General features: G+C 46.8%; 1 protein-coding gene across 1 annotated transcript in view; it reads right to left on the bottom strand.

Annotated features, from left to right (window-relative positions):
* LHX1 (LIM homeobox 1) overlaps positions 1 to 19,954 on the bottom strand; it is a 54,732-nt gene that overhangs the window by 6,973 nt on the left and 27,805 nt on the right. The window lies entirely within an intron of this gene.

The raw sequence follows: 19,954 nt of genomic DNA, 5'->3' as shown, positions 1-19,954 counted from the left end.
AGAGAGAGAGAGAGAGAGAGAGAGAATTTTACTGGAGGTAAAATTATCGGGCTTCAAGATATCCTCTGGCTCAGAAGAAAGGACAGCGCAAATCCGGATTCGGGGAGCGCCGCGGTTTACACACCACCGGAAAGAATCCGCTCTCAACCCCTTGCCTGGCTCAGCATACGCAAATACGGATGCTCCCTTTCGCTGACAAGCACACACTCACAGGGACATAGTCCAGATACCAGCCTCCCTGCTTGCACGCATATTGCAGGTAAACACACACACCAGGTCCCCACGTTCACAGAAGGGTAGAATGAGTGGCAGGTCTTGCATATAGGGACAGAACTCGTGTACGCACACACTATCCATTTAAAGAACCCCCGCACAGTGTCGTTTACCCCTCCCATAGCTACAATTCCCAGCACCCTTAACAAACGACAAGTTCCCAAGATTCATGTGTGCGTTTGAAATGTACCGTACACCAGTGCAAGACACAGCCCCAGTATTCATTGATTCATCGATCAATCAGGCAATTAAAACATTGATAAACCACTTAAAAAATTAAAATACCTTAAGTGGCGTACACGATTAAAGCGGTAAATGAGATCATTGGAACAAAAATACAATATAAAACATGTAAAACAGTGGTATAAAAGCATATTTTAAAAACAATAAAGGGAATTAATACAGAAAAAAGCAGGGACTGATATTATGGGTCAGTAAAAGCCTGTCTTTACAAGAGGTCTGAAGCAAGTGATAAATAAATACACACAAGCCAGTTCTTAAATATAGAAAATATAGAGGTTTAAAGTTACTTAAATGTAGTTTTGGCATTATTATTATTGTTGTTGTTGTTGTTGTTGTTGTTGTTATTAAGCTAAAGTGGGGATAAATAATTTGAAATCTACTTCCATATTATCAATCCTGTGCGTCCTTACTCAGAAGTAAAGGCAGAGCCACACCCTACATTTAAAGCATATACTGGGAACTGCAGTTTTCCCCTAGCAGCACTACAATTCCCAGCTCTCTTAGCAAACTACAGTTCCCAGCATTCTTTGGGGGGGGGAATCATGTCCTTTTGCAGATCTGCACTAAGTCACAATGCTTTACAGTTCATGAGGGGCCTATTCCCCATTAAAAGTGAAATCGTCATCATGACAACTCACAAGTATGTCCTATGTTCAGTGGGGCTTAGTCCCAGGTAAACAGAATTAAAGTTGCAGCCTCATTTTCTTATTTCTTTGTGGGAATGTGTGGATGTTTTATTCGTTTTTTTGCATTTATTTCCCACCTTTCTTCCACCAGGTGTCCTGTTTATTTTATTTTGTTTATGCTGTGTATATACCGCTTAATCACCAACGCTTCTTTGCAGTGTACATCAAGATTACCAAAAGCACACACACACAGTGGATAAAATTAAGTCAAAATGAACCATAAAACCATAAAAGGAGGAGGTGGGGGGGGGGCTCTGTCTGATCTCAACCCTAAGAGTACCAGGACCAGGACTGGATTTAGGTTTGATTAGGCTCTAAGCTACTGAAGGTAATGGGGCCCTTCATATGCCCAGCTGTCCTTTGTCAACAACAAATTGTTGCTGTGTTTTTGTGTTGAATATATGCTATATGGTAATTTAGGGACCTAATAGGTATCTAAAGTCATAACAAATAGGAGCCTACACAACACAAAACACTGTTGCTGTATGTACAGTAGGTTTTATTTTATTTGTTTTTTTATATTATATTTTGGAAATGTACATCCAGGTTTTTTCCCTTTAATTTTTTTTGGGGGCCCCCCAAAAGAGTGGGGCCCTAAGCCATAGGTAGGCAAACTAAGGCCCGGGGGCCGGATCCAGCCCAATCACCTTCGCAACCCAGCCCGCGGACGGTCTGGGAATCAGCATGTTTTTACATGAGTGGAATGTGTCCTTTTAATTAAAATGCATCTCTGGGTTATTTGTGGGGCCTGCCTGGTGTTTTTACATGAGTAGAATGTGTGCTTTTATTTAAAACGCATCTCGGGGTTATTTGTGGGGCATGGGAATTCGTTCTCCCCCCCCCTCCAAAATATAGTCCGGCCCCCCACAAGGTCTGAGGGACAGTGGACCGGCCCCCTGCTGAAAAAGTTTGCTGACCCCATATAAGTTTGCTGACCCCTGCCCTAAGCTATAGCTTGTTTAGCTTATACGTAAATCCGGCACTGACCAGGACCCATTGGTGACTGCGGTCCACCAAAACTGCTGTGGTGGAATGCAAGGAGCTCAAACAGTGGGTGGAGTCAGAGTCACTGAAAGGCGGAGCCAACTGAGTGTAGCTTCACCCTTTTCACCTCCCTGTTGAGTTCTACAAGGGCAACACTGGGATGAAGGAGGAGGAATCTCGCCACCAATGCCAAATCCTGGCCTGGTTGCAGGAAAGAAAGCAGGCAGGTGGCAGGCCTGGCTGAAGGCAAGCTGAGCTTAGTGGGGCATGGCCCCATTCGCCCATTAATGGACTAGCCTGCACTGCAGCTGACCCACATTTAGGGGCAGCAATGTTTCTGAACATCACTTGCTGGAAGCCACAGGAGAGGACAGTGCTGTTGTGCTTGAACCCTGCTTGCTTGCTGACCACGGGCATCTATCTGGCTGGCCACTGTGAGAACAGGATGTTGGACTAGGTGGGCCATTGGCTTGATCCATTCTTACATTTGGGACTAGTTTGGCTCCAGCAGACTGGTGAACACATGTGCTTTCAGCCTTGACTTTATTTAATTCCAGATTGCACAAGGAAAGATCTAATTTGCACGTTTGTTTCACATTTCAGAGGCAGGTCCTAGCAGAAAAGAATCAACACCCCCTGTGTGAATCTCTCCTTTCCGCCTCGCCTCCCCTTGAGCATACATCTGGGGTAGCCAACATGGAGCCCTGTTGGACTCCAACTCCCATCAGCCACCAGCCAGCATATTTGTGGGGTGGCCTACATGAGCCAAAGTGGACAGTACCATTTCAGGCTGCAGGAAGAGGCTCCAGTTTTGAATTCTCCCCCAAGACAGAAATGAATTCCCTGCGACTAATAATTTCACACTAGCCAGAGAGGTTGTGGTAGTCCAGGTCATTCCTTGCTGGGCTAGTTTTCTACTTGCAGGTTATGTTCAATATTGGACAAAGCATTAAAAATATGCCCCCCCATCTGCAGCCTGAAGTAGTGCAATCTACCCTGGTCATTGCTGGAAGTTGTAGTACAGCAACATCTGGAGGGCCAATAGTGCTCCACACCTGGTGTAAATTGAAAAATGTATAAACTGATGCCCATTAAATTGCAATCTATATATTAGTGTCAGGAGCTGTACAAACACATTGTCTGTATCTGGATACGTTTATAATCTGAGTGGGGGAAACTAGGTAAACAGTGTTTTCGGTGGGCAGAGATTTGGGAAACAGCATTAAGGAGGAGGGATAATAACCACCTTACAGTCCCATCCCACCATCCGTTTAGATTTCGCTGTCTATTGGTGATGTGTTTTCCCTGCTGTTTTATTGGGTTTATTTTATAGATTACTGTATGGCTTTTATTGCAATGCATTCTTCTTCTCCCTCTCCCCCCCCCCCCGATTTTATGCCATCCTTTTACGCTTTTAAATTTTGTGAGTCCTTCTGAGTCAAGGGACTAATAAAATGAATTAACAACACAAATAATAAGAGTCTGTTCTCCAGGCAGCTCTGCGGGGGGTGTGGTATCTCTCTCTTCTTTCTCTCCCCCATCCATTCTATCCCTACAACAACCCTGTGAGGTAGGTTAGGCAGAGAGATGTGGACTGATCTAAGGTCACCCATGGCTGAAAGGGGAGTTGATCCTGAACCTAACCAAGACATGGATAAAGCATGCAAATACATACAGACTTACTTGCAAACATTGCAGTACAGCCCCAGAGCATTGTCCATGCAGAGAAAATGGGCATGTGCACATCTAAGTATGCATGTGTAGACCAGGGGAAGCCACTGCCATGCTCTCTGATTGCGTTGGATTACAACTCCCATCATCCCTGAGCTCTTGCCTTTCTAGCTAGGGGTGATGGGAGTTGTAGTTCAACAACATCTGGGGACCCGCAGGTTGAGAAAGGCTGTCTTAAGGGATCCTTTGACCTCATCTGTGCTAGTTGGAGCACTTCCATCCGAGAAACTTGCTCTTCGACAGAAGCCCTAGGTGGAGATGCTGGGGATTTAACCCGGGACGCAAAGCGGCTCCCTTGTACTGAGCCAGAGCAATTCTCCCATCTTGCCCAGTACTGTCTACACTGGCTGGCAGCAGCTCCTCCGGGTTCCAAGTCTTTCCAAGCCCCTCCTGGAGATGGCGGGGATTGAAATCAGGAACTTCTGCGCGCAAAGTAGATGGATGGTCTAACAACTGAACTAAGGGTCTTTCCTCTCCTTTTTTAAGCTCACTCCAGAACTGCAGGGGCAAAGGAAGGAGGAGAAAAGGCTACCGCTATTTCTCTCTGTTTATTGATAGGCTTTCCGCTCACTTGAGCGCCCTCTCGCAACCGCACTTCTGCTACAAAGACGCGCACCCTTCGGGGAACTTGCTCCCCGGGACTCCCTCTCGGATATACACATCCTAGCAAGCAGGAGAGTCAAGGCAGCGTCCCCCTCCCACCTTTAACTCCGCCCCCCCCACCCTCTATCAACCAGAGGTGCGCTTCTCTCTCTCTCTCTCTCCCTCCCTCCAATCCGTTATTGCATAAGACACAGCCCAACATTAAGCAACCCCATAGCTCTTATTTGCCAGCCTTGAACGCTGATCCGATAAGCTCAAGAATTAACAAAAGGTGTTTGGGGGCGGAATCCTTAATAAAGCTAGTCTCTCTCTCTCTCTCTCTCTCTCTCTCTCTCTCTCACACACACACACACACACACACACACACTCCGCATACTACGCGCCCTTGCTCACCAGCAAGACAACCCCGGGCCACCGTCACCCCTTCCTAAATCCCCAGAAAGAGCGCTTCTGTTTATTCAAGAAAGTCGCGACTTCAGCAGAGAAGATCGCTTACTTCCAAGGAGGCAGGTTGAGGGCTTGCGTGTCTCGTGGAGAAGCTCTCCAGCTCAGGTCCACGGGGCTGAATTTCCACCTGGTGAGACCGCACGCTCGGCCCCCGGTCCCAAGGAACACCGGAGGCCTTACACCCAAGTAAACGTGTATATGGGCTCTGAGCCCGTAAATATTAAGGTTGTGCCCTTAGCTTAATGGGATGCACTCCCGAAGAAGTATATGAGAGATAGTGTGTGTGTGTGTGTGTAAGCAAATAGTTTAAATTTATTTTAATCTTGCCTTTTTAGAGTGCTGTCACCTGCCTTGGGTCCTTGTGGTGAAGGGCGAGTAAGAAATCCAAACACAACAACAGGCTATTCGGTATTCAAAGTACAGAAGTATATAGTCTAATGCAATCTGCAAGCAATAAACTGCGAATAATCTTTTTTCTTTAGCTCCATTTTACAAGGAACACGCTCTTGTGTTGTTGTTGTGATACATTTATTATTCGTCTTTCACCATGAGGTCTCAGGGCGGCTTACAATTTAAAAACCGGGTATTAAAAACAGTCAAAACACATTATGATTATATACAATACACACATACCTAAATATATAGAATATATAATGAGCAGGAATATATAATGAGCAGGTGTTTCCTGCTTGGCAGGGGGTTGGACTCGATGGCCCTTGTGGTCTCTTCCAACTCTATGATTCTATGATTCTAGGTACTGTATAAATGTATGATATCATATAGAGAGGTGTATGGATTATACAGAGGGAGAGAGAAAGAAGTTAATTAGTCTTAGCGGTGGCTATTCTCCACCGGATCGAGCTGAATATCTAATATCCTCATCTATAAATATTGCATTTTAAACCGAGTTTATTATATCGCGCACCTGCCCTTTGGAAGACATAACTCTTCTCTCTATGCTTTCGGATTTTTCTTTTTCTTTTGGGGTGTGACTGGAGCCTTCCGACCTCAGCCTTCTCCTTAGCGCCCCGCTTTTCTCTCCGCAAACCGGGGCGCGAGGGGAAGGAAGGCGAAAGGAGCGCAGCGGAGCCCCGAAGGCGAGAGCGCGAGAGACGGAGGAGCAGGAGAGCGCGCAGAGTCTTTTTCCCAGAGACGAAAGTGACCAAGCTCGTCCTCCTTCCCTCACTCGCGCAGCCACCTCTAGCTTTGGTCTAATGCTCTTTCTCTGAATTATTCCTCTGCCACTCCCTTGTAAAAACAAAACCAAAACCGCGCTTCTTTTCGTTGACAAAAATCCTCCACTAACCCGCGCGCCGACGGACTGTCCCCTGCGCGCCCAGCAGAGACGGAGACCCGGGGCTGCCTTTCAAGAGAAGAGAAGAGAAGAGAAGAGAAGAGAAGAGAAGAGAAGAGAAGAGAAGAGAAGAGAAAGCACGCCCCCCCCAAAAAACCCCAACCCCAACGCGAAGTGTTTCCATGCGAAGCGCGCGCTTTGGTTCGGGGGTCGCAAAAGGAACCTCAGCCCGGATTTTCAGTGACTCTCTCTCCCGAGTAACCGACGCGCTTACATCTGCAATCCGGTCCACATGAAATGCGAAGCCTGAAACCGATTTCGACGCATTTTTAGCGTGTGTGTGTTGGGGAGGAAAGGGGACCTCTTTATTTCAACGCGCGTGGACTCGGGGCCTTATTCAGAAAGAAGCCACCTTCCTTTCTGAGGTTGACCGTCCTAAGCAGAAAATCCATCTCGAAATAGCCGAGACCCGCCAGGTCTTTAAGGCCACGTTTTGCTCTCCGAGCAGTCCGAGTTCATGCGTGTTCATTCGGACGTAAAACCCGACGAGACTTTCTCCGGAATCGGTATGAATAGAGCTGCGCGCCCGCCCGCCTTGGCCGAGAGCCATAATCAGATTTGACACCTCCAGAATATATACTGCTCTCGCTCGCTCGCTTTTTTTGCTATAATCCCCAGAGCAGGTTAATTACAATTTCTGGATTCGAGAGAGAGGGGGGGGGGGGAGAGAGAGATGACTGCAGGGCCTATCAGCTTTCAAATATCCAAATCAAAGCTACCCTTTTATTATGCTTAAAAACAAGCAGTTGGACTAAACGCGGGTCCTGCAATGCAAAATGCCTCCCTGCCTATTATTGTCGCTATTATTAAAATTTGTATACCGCCCTTCATCCGTAGATCTCACGGCGGTTCACAGTTTTCTCTTATTCAGCACGCTAGGGCGCAAAAGAGGCGCAAGGCGATCCTTGGAACAACGCAACCCTGACTATGTCTTCTCAGAAGTAAACCTTTTATAATCCAGTGGGGTTTACTCCGAGGCAAGTGGGGTTAGGGGCTGCAGTGTATTAAGAAGAGCGACGTATGTGGGAAACTGATGGAGTAGGGAGAGAGCGCAATCTTTTGCGGATTTAAACCGGGATCCTCCAAGGAGATGAGCGCAGTCCCCTCCCACCAGAAAAAAACAACAACACCCCCCTACCAAACGTACACAAGAACTGGAAATCCCTGAAATATTATCTCCAATAAGGTACTTCGGGTTCAGCAGGGTTTAACCCGAACTACCTTCCAAGCCTCGGTCGTTAAGAGATTTAGAACCACACTAGAGAGCAAGGAGGGAAAGAGCCCACAAATTCTGGTATGGAGGAGTTAATTCCAAATAAATCTATCTCGATTCCTAAAAACACATTTGGAGGTGGGATCTTCTTCCGGGGAAGTAGATTCCCTTGAAATCAGCGGGGTACTTAGATCAAGGCAGCCCCCTCGCGAATTAAACGGGGGTTTGCAGGCCAGTGGCGCAAGGAACAAAGCGCAAGACTTTAAAGAAGCCCCGCTTGGTTCTGGTGAAGGCAGATTTTAAAGCTAGCGCTGCTTCGGTTGAGGAAGAAGCCCAATCCCATGCCCAGGATCGCCCTGCGCATTTCCTCTCCAGTGGGTAAAGACGAAGACCGATCTTATCTGCGCCAAGAGTGGGAGAGCGAAGAAGGAATTGCAGCCTCTGTCAGCCGGACCCAACCGAACTGTTTTTAGATACAGGTCAGCTTTAGGAAGGCGGTACCTGCGTGCAATGTACACAACAACACACATCTTGTACGAAATAGGGCAGCCGGATCAAAGAGCGGAGGGGGCCCGGCTCCCGCACCTTTAATCATCGGACAGAAGAGGGCTTTTCAGCAGGTCGCTTACAAAGCGGCAGCGGGGGCTCCTGTACCTTTAATTGCTGTGTAGAAGAGGCGATTTCAGGAGATAGTCGCCCTTCTATGTTCCTATTAAAGGTGCAGGAGCCCGGAGCCGGCCCACCCATTTTGCATTTGGCCAGCGTCCCGTGAAGGATTTCTCATAACGTCACATGGTCAATGTATCGAAAGTTAATCCTGGCTCAGGGTTGACCCACTGAACTCCATAGACACGACTCTTATAGCTCCCTTAATTTCAATATTGACTTTAAAACCTAGCTGGATTCCATTCAATGCCTTTCAGGAACTGTTGCTCAAAGTAGGAGGGTTTTCTTGCATTTTAAATTATTTTTCATATATACCTGCTTTTCAAATGCCACACCCCCCAATTAGAAAAAAACTCCCCACAAAAATAAATAAATAAAACAGAACAGATAACCCTCCTCCTCCTCTTTTTTTTTTTTTTAATCTATTTGGATTTTCTGCGTCTTGCATGAACCACACACGATTCCGCCCGGTGTTTTTGGCAGCGCTGGGAGATTGTGTAAAACATCTCCTTCCGCATTATTGCACGTTATCATCCATTCTCTACCCACTCCCTTTACTAAACCAGCAACTTGTGTAGCAACCTTGCACACACGAACAACATGGAATCTATCACTTGCAGCCATCGCACCTCAAACGATTGAAACGGGTAGATTTTTTTAAATTGTACAGAGATCAAGCCAGACTTTGCAAGATGCCTTAGTAGTAGGAGCAAATAAAATAAGCTACAATAAAATTATAGATGATCTCTCTCTCTCTCTCTCTCTCTCTCTCTCTCTCTCACACACACACACACAATCACACTCCAATGATTCTTAAGGCAGGTTAATTTTATTCTCCTTGATTCGGTTTGAACGCGATCCCATTCCGGATCAGTTGGTGCTCAGGCACCAGGTCAAATAGCAAGCTGCCTTCAGTACAAGTCAGGCCACTGGCTCATCTAGCTCAATACTGCCTGCACGGACTGGCAGCAGCCTTCCAGAATCGTAGTCCTGCCTAGAGAGGCATTGGACATGGGACCTTTTGCGCGCAAAGCAGACGCTGAGCTCCCTTCCTCTAAAAAGAAAGCAAGGTTAAAGTCCTCAGTGTTTTGAACTACGAGCTGCATACAAAGCTGCTCATCTAGGTCAGGGCTGTCTACACTGACTGGCAGCGGCTCGGCATGATTTCAGACTTTTCCCAGCTCTACCTGGAGAAGCGTTTGATTGAACTTGTGGCTTTCTGCAGGCATAGCAGACCATCGGTCCCTCGGCTGCAGCCTCCCCTTATCCCTCCAGGTCGTGACTGGATTAAGGGACTACAGGCCCGAATGATTCACATAATGAAGGAGCCGCCCAATCCACATCTGGATCTGCAGCCGAGTTAAGCCGGAAATGCCCTCAAACCAATGCGGAGCTGGGAGAGCAGCGGAAATGGGATCCTCTCGGGGCAGAGAACTGTCTCTCTCGGTTTTGTTTTTTTGCTTACTGTGAAAGTTCCACAGAGCCTAATAATCCAATTAGCAGTGCAAACCTAGACATGTTTACTCAGAAGCAAGTCCGAATGTGTTCCCTGGGATTTACCTCTCAGTCTCCCGGAGAATTAGGTTAATAGGTGAGTAATAATGGTAAATAAAACAAGAACGTGTTCCGAGTTGCAGCCCAGTTTAAGATTGTGAGCTCCATCCATTTAAAGTACATCACCCCTCTCTCTCCCCAAGAGTCCTGGGAACTGTCGTTTGTTAAGGGTGCTGGGAATTGTAGCACTGTGAGCTACAGTTCCCAGGATTCTTGGTGACGGGAGAAACAAATTAAACTAGCGACCACAATATCAAGCCAGCTTTTGCTGCTTCCTAAACTTTCTAAGCGCCACCCTGACGAAGCAGTCTGGAGAACTCAAGGGCTTGCAAAATCCACATTTTTCAGAAACGCACGAAGGCTGGTGTTTTATTCTTTGAATCATCCGTAAACTTTCCACGGCTGATTTTGAGGAAGAAAACAACAACTTTGCATGTCTACTCAAGAGTAAGCTCCTCTGAGCTCAATGAAACAACTTCTTAGGCAAGCAAGGGATATGCAACCTATTGCTCTGCCGGCCCGGGTGTGATTTTTTTGGATTTTCTCTCTCACACGCCAAACTCCTCGATCTTAAAACACATTTTTTTCTTCGCTTCAAAAGTCAGTCTCAGTTCGATGATTTTATTCCCGGACTCCTTGAATTCAGGAGTAAGCAGACCTCTAGATTTTCATCCAAAGGCACACACCTCTTAAAAATGTGGAGGTAGTCAGCAGCGAGCTAATGGTCACGATCCCAGCAACGCGATTTGCTTTGAAGATCTGCATAGCTCGTTTAATATAGAGCGATCCTATGCACGTCTGCTCAGAAGGAACTCCCATTGACCTTCGTAAGACTGACTCCCACGTGGGTGTGCATTAGACTGGAACCTTAATTGGGCTGTATAGTTTGTTCACACACACACACAAAATTTAGGTCAATTAAAGGAAAATCTAATTAAGATTAAAAAATATTTCCGCCTCATCAATTAATTAATTTACACTGTCAACCGCCCTGTGATCCTTGGATGAAGGGCGGTATATAAATTTTAATCAATAATAAAATAAAATTGTATCCTTCTTTTCCTCCAAGGAGCTCAAGGTAAAACGTATGCTGCCCCTTTTTTATCCTGACAACAACTCTGCAAGGATTAAACTGCCTTAACTCTGGCTGGATCGGGGCCCATCATCTGTTTATATATGGTAGCAGTACGCCTAAGCACTGCAATGTTGTCACAGAATTCCTTAAGAACAATATTATAAGCAGGAAGAGCTGCTTCTAATATTGAATTTCGTGGGAGTCAGTGGGTCTACTCTGAGTAGGGCTAAAGTAGGCGATCACCTCGTGTTTCCCATTCCCAGACAGAAATCTATAGAGAAGATCGCCATTAATCGGTATATACATTTTCGAAATAAATAAATATGTAATAAATTTTCCAACCAAATCTCTACTCCACGCCCCCCCAAACAGAAGCCTCTGGGTCTCATATCCTAAATCCAAAGACAGCTATATTCTCAATTGTCTCAACAGATCCGTTCAACCGAAGCGGAAAGGCTCTCTGTGTGCGCCCCGGATAAATATGTCTTTCGATAAATAAACAAGAATTCTGAGCTTAATCTGGGTCTGTTTTCGGTAAGCAAACAGAGCCTCTGAGCGTAGACAGAGCGCCCTTCCAGCGCCCGGCCAAGCTCAGCTTCGCAAGCGCGTTGCCGTATCCTACTTGGAAGTAAGCAAATCCCTCCCAACCTCTGATGGGGCTTGGATTGCAGCTTTACCATCCGAGCCTCCGCCTGTTTTACTCGGGAGTAAACCGCTTCAGTGGGCTCAAATCACGGCTCACAAAGTCGCACAGCAGGAAAGCTGTAGGGTTGGCGCGGGGGACATTGCGCCCCAGGACGATTTTCCCAAGGTTTAACCGGTGGGCTTGGGTCTTCAGAGTGCGTAAAGAGGCATTTATCCATTTCGAAGTGTTTTAAAAAGCGCCCTCCTTTTAAAATATCAGGGAGCTGACATTGAATGCGGCGGGTGAAGAGAAGGAGGGAATTAATTCAGAGAGCCCCCCAACCTCTTTGGTGCTCAACTCTGCCTTAAAACCTCCGTCCACGCAAGCAATTTAGCCTCATCTCCCAACTCCGGATTTACAAACCTTCTAACAACTCCTGCGCATCGGACATTTGAAAAGAAAAAGAAAAAGAAAAAGGTTGGATAGAGATCAAAATAATTAAAAAAAAAATTCGAAAATTGTGCTTTTAAAAAATAGAATTGAAATTTTACATTTGTTTAAAAATGTATTTGCTTTTTTAAAAAAACAACAACAACACGTATCCCGCTTAAGAAAAGCAATTAAGAAAACAAGGTAGGGGGTGTACCATGTCTTTTCATAATGCTCCTCAAATGTTCCCCTCTTTTAATGACGAAAACACTGATTGTCTCTATTTCATTTATTCCTCTGCTTTCCAATCTACAAGTTCAAGGAAGAAGCCTTGATGTGGCTATTTCTTTTATGGCTGTATTCTACTCAAGAGTAGACCTATTGAAATTAATGAGCCTAAGGGAGTTCTGTCCATTAATTTAAAATAGTTACTCTATTATTAACACGGGTGTGTGGGTGTTTGGAGACAGTGGGTCATATCCAATCTAAAAAACTCAGTTCCCCCCACCAATGATTTGAATTCACAATTTCTCCCCCCCTTCTCCCCCCCACTCCAATTGGAACCTTCCAAGGACGGTGATTGGCTGAGGGGTGTCTAGTAATCTGAAGTTCATATAAGAGAGAGAGGTGTAAACAAGGCAGGGAGGTATTGACACAAAGGGATAAGGATAGCCCAGCAGCAGCAGAAAAAATTATAAATTCAGGGTAGGAAGGTCAAGAAACTAAGAAATTTTTAGCCAAAATAAAAATAAGCAGCCCAGGAGCACTTTTAAAAGGTCGCAAAATATATCATGTAAGTCACACAATACATTTAAATAACATGGTTCCTCCTCCCCACTTAAAATCCTGGGAGTGGTACGGTAATTTACCTCTTACAGAGCACTCTTAACAAACTAGAGTTCCCAGGATCCCTTGGGGGAAGCTATGTGCTACAAATGTATGTTGAATATGCTTTAAATGTATTGTGTGGAAGAGACCTTTTTTTTTTAACAAAACAAAACAAAATTTTACCTGTCTTATGAATCTTTTCCATGCATCTACCATGCATCTTTTTGAATTATGGTGCTGGAGGAGACTCTTGAGAGTCCCATGGACTACAAGAAGATCAAACCTTTCCATTCTGAAGGAAATCAGCCCTGAGTGCTCACTGGAAGGACAGATCCTGAAGCTGAGGCTCCAAGACTTTGGCCACCTCATGAGAAGAGAAGACTCCCTGGGAAAGACCCTGATGTTGGGAAAGATGGAGGGCACAAGGAGAAGGGGACGACAGAGGACGAGATGGTTGGACAGTGTTCTTGAAGCTACCAGCATGAGTTTGACCAAACTGCGGGAGGCAGTGGAAGACAGGAGGGCCTGGCGTGCTCTGGTCCATGGGGTCACGAAGAGTTGGACACGACTAAACAACTAAACAACAACAACGACAACAACCATGCATCTGGGGTTAGGCTGGATGACCCCTGGGTTCCCTCCCAACAATTCTATGATTCTATGATACTCCAGTGGAGTACATAGCTAACTGTGACAGCAGTGCACACATGCATACTGAGGAAGAGGGACATAACGGTCTGGCTCTGGACAGGGAAGATTCCTTACATGTGACACAAAGCGTATATAATCGCAACAGGTTCCTCATCCTCCCACCCCCAAATAAATGCTCTTATTATTACAAAATTAGACATAGGGATTTGACTAAGGTACACATGAGCAACTCAAACTGTAGCGAGGATGGTTCTCTAGGTGCATGTCAAGTCGTGATTTTAGCTTGCCGCGCACCTCAGAGAGGGGGCAGAGATCCAATGCACATTACCTGTGTTGTTTCCCCACACTTTCAACCCTCCTCCCCCAATTCCTATTCAATGAATCTGCCTTCTGAGCATGTGCAATGGCTGTCTGAAATGTACGCAACGGCAGCTTTCATTTCCAAAGCCAATGGAAAGGGGTTTGAGGGGAAACACATGACCAAATGACAGTACTCCTCAAGAAACTACAGGGTATCTACGGGTTGCGGTGAATGCGAGGAAAAGAAATATAAGAAGCGTTTGCTGAATCAGGCCAGTGGCCCATCTAGTCCAGCGTTCTGCCCTCACAGATAAGCAGGATCCGAGCACTGCAGCCCTCGCCCTTGCTAAGGCCTCCAGCAACTAGTATACAGAAGCATTACTGCCTTCAGCTAGGGAGGCATCAAGTAGCCATTGGTAGCCCTCTCCTCCATGAATCTGTCCAATCCTCTTTAAAGTAATCCAAGCTGGTGGTCATCGCTGTTTTCTGCAGGAGGGAGTTCCACAGTTAACTGCCTGCTGCGTTTATTTTATCTTCCCTGACCCTTCCAACATTCCATTTCTGTGGACGTCCCAAGTTCTAGTGTTGGGCGAGAGGGAGAAAACTTTCCTCTATCCACTTTCTCCAAACCATGCATCATTTTTGTAAACTTCTATAATGCCTTTTCTCTCAAAACTAAAACTTCCTGAATGCTGCAACCTTTCTTCGGGGGCGGGGGGGTTACTCCATCTCCTTGATAATTTTGGTTGCCCTTTTCCTGAACTTTCCCCAACTCTACAATACCCTTTTTGAGGAGAGGCAACCAGAACCGTACGCAGTATTCCAAACCTGGCCGCACCATAGAGTTGTATAATGATATTACAATGCCAAAAGTTTTGTTTTTCTCCCTTTGCCTGCATCACTTTGCACCCCTCCCTCTTTCTCCCTCTCCATCTGCACAGAGAAGCATCGTGCTCCCCTGCCCCCAATCACAGCCAAACCAAATTGCCTGGGTGGAGGGGTAAGTAGCAAAGCAAAAGGCAAAAGTTATGGCATAGCTGTGCTGTGCTAGCCTTCTTCAAGCAGGGAGATTCATGTGCGAGAATTTTGAAAATATGACCCTGCAGTCTTCAAGTGGAACAGTCCACTGGGTGGGGCCAGAGGTGAAAATGAGTGGAGCAACAGACTTGGCATAACGTGGTGCAAACATGGGCATAGCCAGGATGTTTTTTGGGGGGCAGAGACGCAAGGCACCTACCTGTAATCATCCTCTGGTTCTCAACCTGTGGGTCCACAGATGTTGTTGGACTACAACTCCCATCATCCCTGAGCTCTGGCTAGCTAGGGGTGATGGGAGTTGTAGTTCAACAACGTCTGGGGACCCACAGGTTGAGAAAGGCTGGTAGCAGAATCGGAATGCAATGTCTCAGCAAAAAAGTCGTTTTAAATTACTTCCTTTTGACCTCCAAGTATTCAGAAAAAATTGGTCAAAATCTTTCTACTTTTAGTTCAGTATTTTTATTCATTTACTGGATTGTTGGGGGGAGGAGGCGGCTCCCCCCTGCTCCCCCCCCTGCTATGCCCATGCATTCAAAAGTCAGAGGGGTTCACACCTCCATGTCCTGCTCTCTACTCCTCATCCAAGCAAAGAAGAGGCAGGGTCCAGGTTCAAGGGAGCGTTCTACCCCGGAAGGAGGGTGCAAAGCAGAGCCAGTGAAGGGTGTGGCTAGGGAGGGTGTGGGGAGGTTCCTGAGGGCCTGATAGAGAGGCATGTGGGGCCACATTCAGTCCCTGAGCCTGAGGTTCCCCACCCAGGTGTAGCACAAGCTCTGAGCTCCATCATCATTTTATCCTAGTATATATACACATTCCAGTCTTCAGGCATTGCTTATGTGAAAACAGAGAAAGCTGCCTTATACTGACTCAGGCAGATGATGATGATGATGGCAGTAGTAGTAGTAATATATTTTTACCCCGCCCATCTGGCTGGGTTTCCCCAGCCACTCTGGGCGGCTTCTAGTAAAGGATTAAAAGAACATTAAAACATCAATCATTAAAAACTTCCCTAAACAGGGCTGCCTTCAGATGTCTTCTAAATGTCAGGTAGTTGTTTATTTCCTTGACATCTGATGGGAGGGCGTTCCACAGGGCAGGTGCCACTACTAAGAAGGCCCTCTGCCTGGTTCCCTGTAGCTTAGCTTCTCGCAGTGAGGGAACCGCCAGAAGGCCACCGGCACTGGACCTCAGCATCCGGGCAGAACGATGAGGATGGAGACACTCCTTCAGGTATACTGGGCCAAGGCCGTTTAGGGCTTTAAAGGTCAGCACCAACACTTTGAATTGTGCTCGGAAACGTACTGGGAGCCAATGTGTTATGTGGTCTCGGTGGCCACTCCCAGTCATAGCTGTCAACGTTTCCCTTTTTTAAAGGGAAATTCCCTTATTCCGAATAGGATTCCTCGCAAGCTTAGTACTGCCTGCTCTGGCTGGCAGCAGCTCTCCAGAGTTCCAGAAGGAGGTCTCTCCCTGTTCTGCATGTAGATGCCAAAGAATTAACTGGGGATCTGTGTCCTGTGCCACTGAAATACAGTTGTCAGCACTCGCCTAACGGCTTTGCCCATGCTCCTGTCCTGCCCCAGTCGGAGTGGAGGTGCAGTCAACTGGCTTGTGGAATAGGAGGTTTTCAGGAGGACCAAAAGTCTTCAGGATTTGTTTAAAATTAGGGGACACGCCAAGACAGCCCCAGTGAAGACTGAGCATGCTCAGTGGCTGCGGAGTGCTGATTGACTGTTGTTGGGAGATTGGGAAATGCTTGTGGAGGGGAACGGAATGGCAGTGACTGGGATAGTGAGCAGGAGCACTCCAGGATGCAACATTTTGTTGCAGCCCCCCCTGTTCATTTTACTGGCATGCATTTCTTAAAAAATAAATGTATCCAGGAAATTCAGCCAAATACATTCTAACCCTATTTATTTCAGCAGGGGTCAAAGCACAAGCAATCAGATTGTGCCCACATTGTTTTCATAAAAAACAAATGCACACATTATGTTGTGTTTTACACACACACACACACACACACACACACACACACACACACAACACAGCACTCTCACATGCACCAAGAGAGTTTATATTTTAACTGATTTTACTATCACATGTTTATATTGTTGTAACCTGCCCTGGGATCTTACAGTAAATGATAGATAAGAAATCTAAATAATATTAATAAAGTAATAATAATAATAATAATAATAATAATAATAATAATATTGTATTATTTTATTGTTGTTAGCCGCACTGAGCCCGGGTTCAGCAGGGGAGGGTGGGATATAAATAAAAATTTATAATTATTATTAACTTGCATTCTTTCATGTTCAATTACACCTAAGATTGCCAATTTTTCATTTCGGGCAGGGCTCCTGTGTAAAATAAGTAACAATAATATACACAGAGAGAGAGGTATGAATTCAATAGGTGCAGCCTTCCATTTAATGTGAGAGGCAGTGTGGTGTAGTGGTTAGAGCACCAGACTTGGGAAACCAGGATTCAAATCCCCACTCAGCCATGAAGCTCACTGGATGACTTTGGGCCAGTCACTGCCTCTCAGCCTTGCCTACCTCACTGGGTTGTTGTGGGGATTAAATGAGGGGGAGAACTACTGTATTTTTCGCCCTATAGGACGCACTTTTCCCCCTCCAAAAATGAAGGGGAAATCTGGGTGCGTCCTATGGGGCGAATGCAGGCTTTCGCTGAAGCTTGGAGAGCGAGAGGGGTCGGTGCGCACCGACCCCTCTCACTCTCCAGGCTTCAGGAAGACATCCGCAGCCTAGGCAGCCCCGTAGGAGGTCCCGCAGGGATGTCTAGGCTGCGGATAGCAGCCTGCTTCTCGGAGCGTTGGGCGCTCTGCTTTCAGGGCGCCCAGCGCTTCGGGAACACATCCGCAGCGTGGGGAGGCCTGCAGGAGTTCCCCGCAGGGCTCCCCACGCTGCGGATAGCAGCCTGCCGCCCGGTGGGCGGAGCGCCCTGAATCAGAGCGCCCCTCGCGCCGGCCAGACATCGGCCAGCCCCACAAGCTCGGGGGACAGCAGGGAGGCACAGCGCCGCCATCCCGCTGTTCCTCGACCTGGTTCGGTTTCTCCGACCTGCTTTTTTGGGGGGAAATAAAGGAAAAATTGTTTTCCTTTATTTCCCCCCCAAAAAACTAGGTGCGTCCTATGGGACGGAGCGTCCTATGGGACGAAAAATACGGTATATAGACCACCTTGAGCTCCTTGGAGAAAATGGTGGGATATAAATGCAATAAATTCAGGAAACAAAGAAACAAATTAAAAGCAGCACTACCTCCAGGGATAACAAGAGTCCTAGGATACCCAAGAGAGCACTGCATCGTCACCCTTCCCCCAAAACAGATCTTCCTGTGAACACTGGCCAAGCTGATGTTAATAGCATAGCTGTGTTTTCAGAAAAGACATTACAGTCATGCCTCTTGTTATGTTTGCTTCAGGTTGTGCATTTTCAGGTTGTGTCCCGTGGCGACCCGGAAGTACTGGAAAGGATTACTTCCAGGTTTCGCTACTCGCGCATGCGCAGATGCGCAAAATGATGTCATGCGCATGTGCAGAAGTGGCAAATCGTGACCTGCGCAGACGTGGGTTGTGTTCTGCTCATGTTGCGAATGGGGCTCCGGAACGGATCCCGTTCGCAACCAGAGGTACCACTGTATAGGCATCTCTTCACTAGAAAGGAGTGAAGTTGTTCTGAGACTGAATCAGTTTATCAGTTCCAGCAGGAGGACATCATCTTGTCCAGGCTTCCTCAACCTCGGCCCTCCAGATGTTTTGAGACTACAATTCCCATTTTTACTTCTTGCTAGCCGCTCTGAGCCTGGCTTTGGCCGGGGAGGGCGGGATATAAATAAATCATCATCATCCCTGACCACTGTTCCTGCTAGCTAGGGATCATGGGAGTTGTAGGCCAAAAACATCTGGAGGGCCAAGGTTGAGGAAGCCTGATCTTGTCCATTCAGTGCCGGCTTGGCCTTTGAGGAAAGGGCATGGGGAATGACACCTGTGAAACTAGCTTATGCATTATTGCCTTACCTGCTGCAAGGTAGACATGCTATCTGTTTAGCTCCCTTCGATTTTGCTTGTCCTCTAGAGTAAGCTCAGAAGCCTTGCCCGAGGGGCTGTTCAGCTCCACATCTACTTCACTTCAACCGCCTTATATTCTTGGAAGCTCCCAAAGGTGAGGTAGTCTTGAAAGCTTCTCTATCTCTCTCATTCTTCTGACACCTCCCTGGTCCTTCCACCCCCCTTCTCCTCTAGTTACTACAGCAACCTCAAAGTTGTTTTTCCCCACCACCAGCCACACCCACCTGCCCCACATCAGATTTCAGATGTGATATCAGCTGCAAGGCTGAAAAGGCATGACTGGGTTTCGCTGCCCAGTGCTGCTAATGGGGCTGGTGTGCTATGGGTATCAATCAGCTGCTTAGCACCGAGAGTGCGCAAAGGAGCTCCTCTCAGCATCAATCAGTTGACAGGTGCTGAGAGGAAGCCTCTGAAGTCATCAGCTGAATTTACAATTACATGAGGTTACGGAGGGGTGGACAACTCCTTAACTCTATACTATAGAAAGCAGTGGCTTATCAGGCACTCACAGTTAAAGATATGAGAGCCAGAGGCTCTACCGCTTCCTGACTCTCAGTTGGGACCCAATACAGGTCGGTGCTCCCATGAGTGATTATTCATTCCCACCTGATACCAGCTAAGGCAGTGGATCCACTCAGCTCAGTATTGTCTACTACACGAATCCCATCCAGAGAGTGAAATGAACCCAATTATTTCACACCACAATGGCACTGGTGCTCATCTTTTGCTCCAGAAAACGGAAGTGGAGTGATAATAAAGACCTTTAAAGCCCTAAACCAGGCATGGCCAAACTTTGCCCTCCAGCTGTTTTGGGACTACAATTCCCACCATCCCTGACCACTGGTCCTGTTCATGTTGTTCGGATGCCTGATTATCGTCTTCCAAAGCAACTACTCTCTTCCAGACTTAAAAATGGAAAGCGGAAGGCTGGTGGTCAACAAAGGAGGTTTAACGATTCTCTCAAGGCAAATCTAAAAAAATATAGTATAAACATCGACAATTGGGAAACACTGGCCTGTGAGCGCTCCAGTTGGAGAAAGGTGTCATGGGCTCTGAAGAAGCAGGAACTCAGGGCGAAAAGAAGAAACAAGCTAAGAGGAAGGCAGGCTTGGCAAACCCTCACCGTGATCAACTCCCGCCTGGAAACCAATGTCCCCACCGTG

The sequence above is a fragment of the Podarcis filfolensis genome (genome assembly GCF_964270895.1).
Source record: "Podarcis filfolensis genome assembly, chromosome: 15".
NCBI lineage: Eukaryota > Metazoa > Chordata > Lepidosauria > Squamata > Lacertidae > Podarcis > Podarcis filfolensis.
The sequence above is the reverse complement of the archived record's forward strand: the minus strand, read 5'-3'. Positions and strand labels throughout refer to the sequence as shown.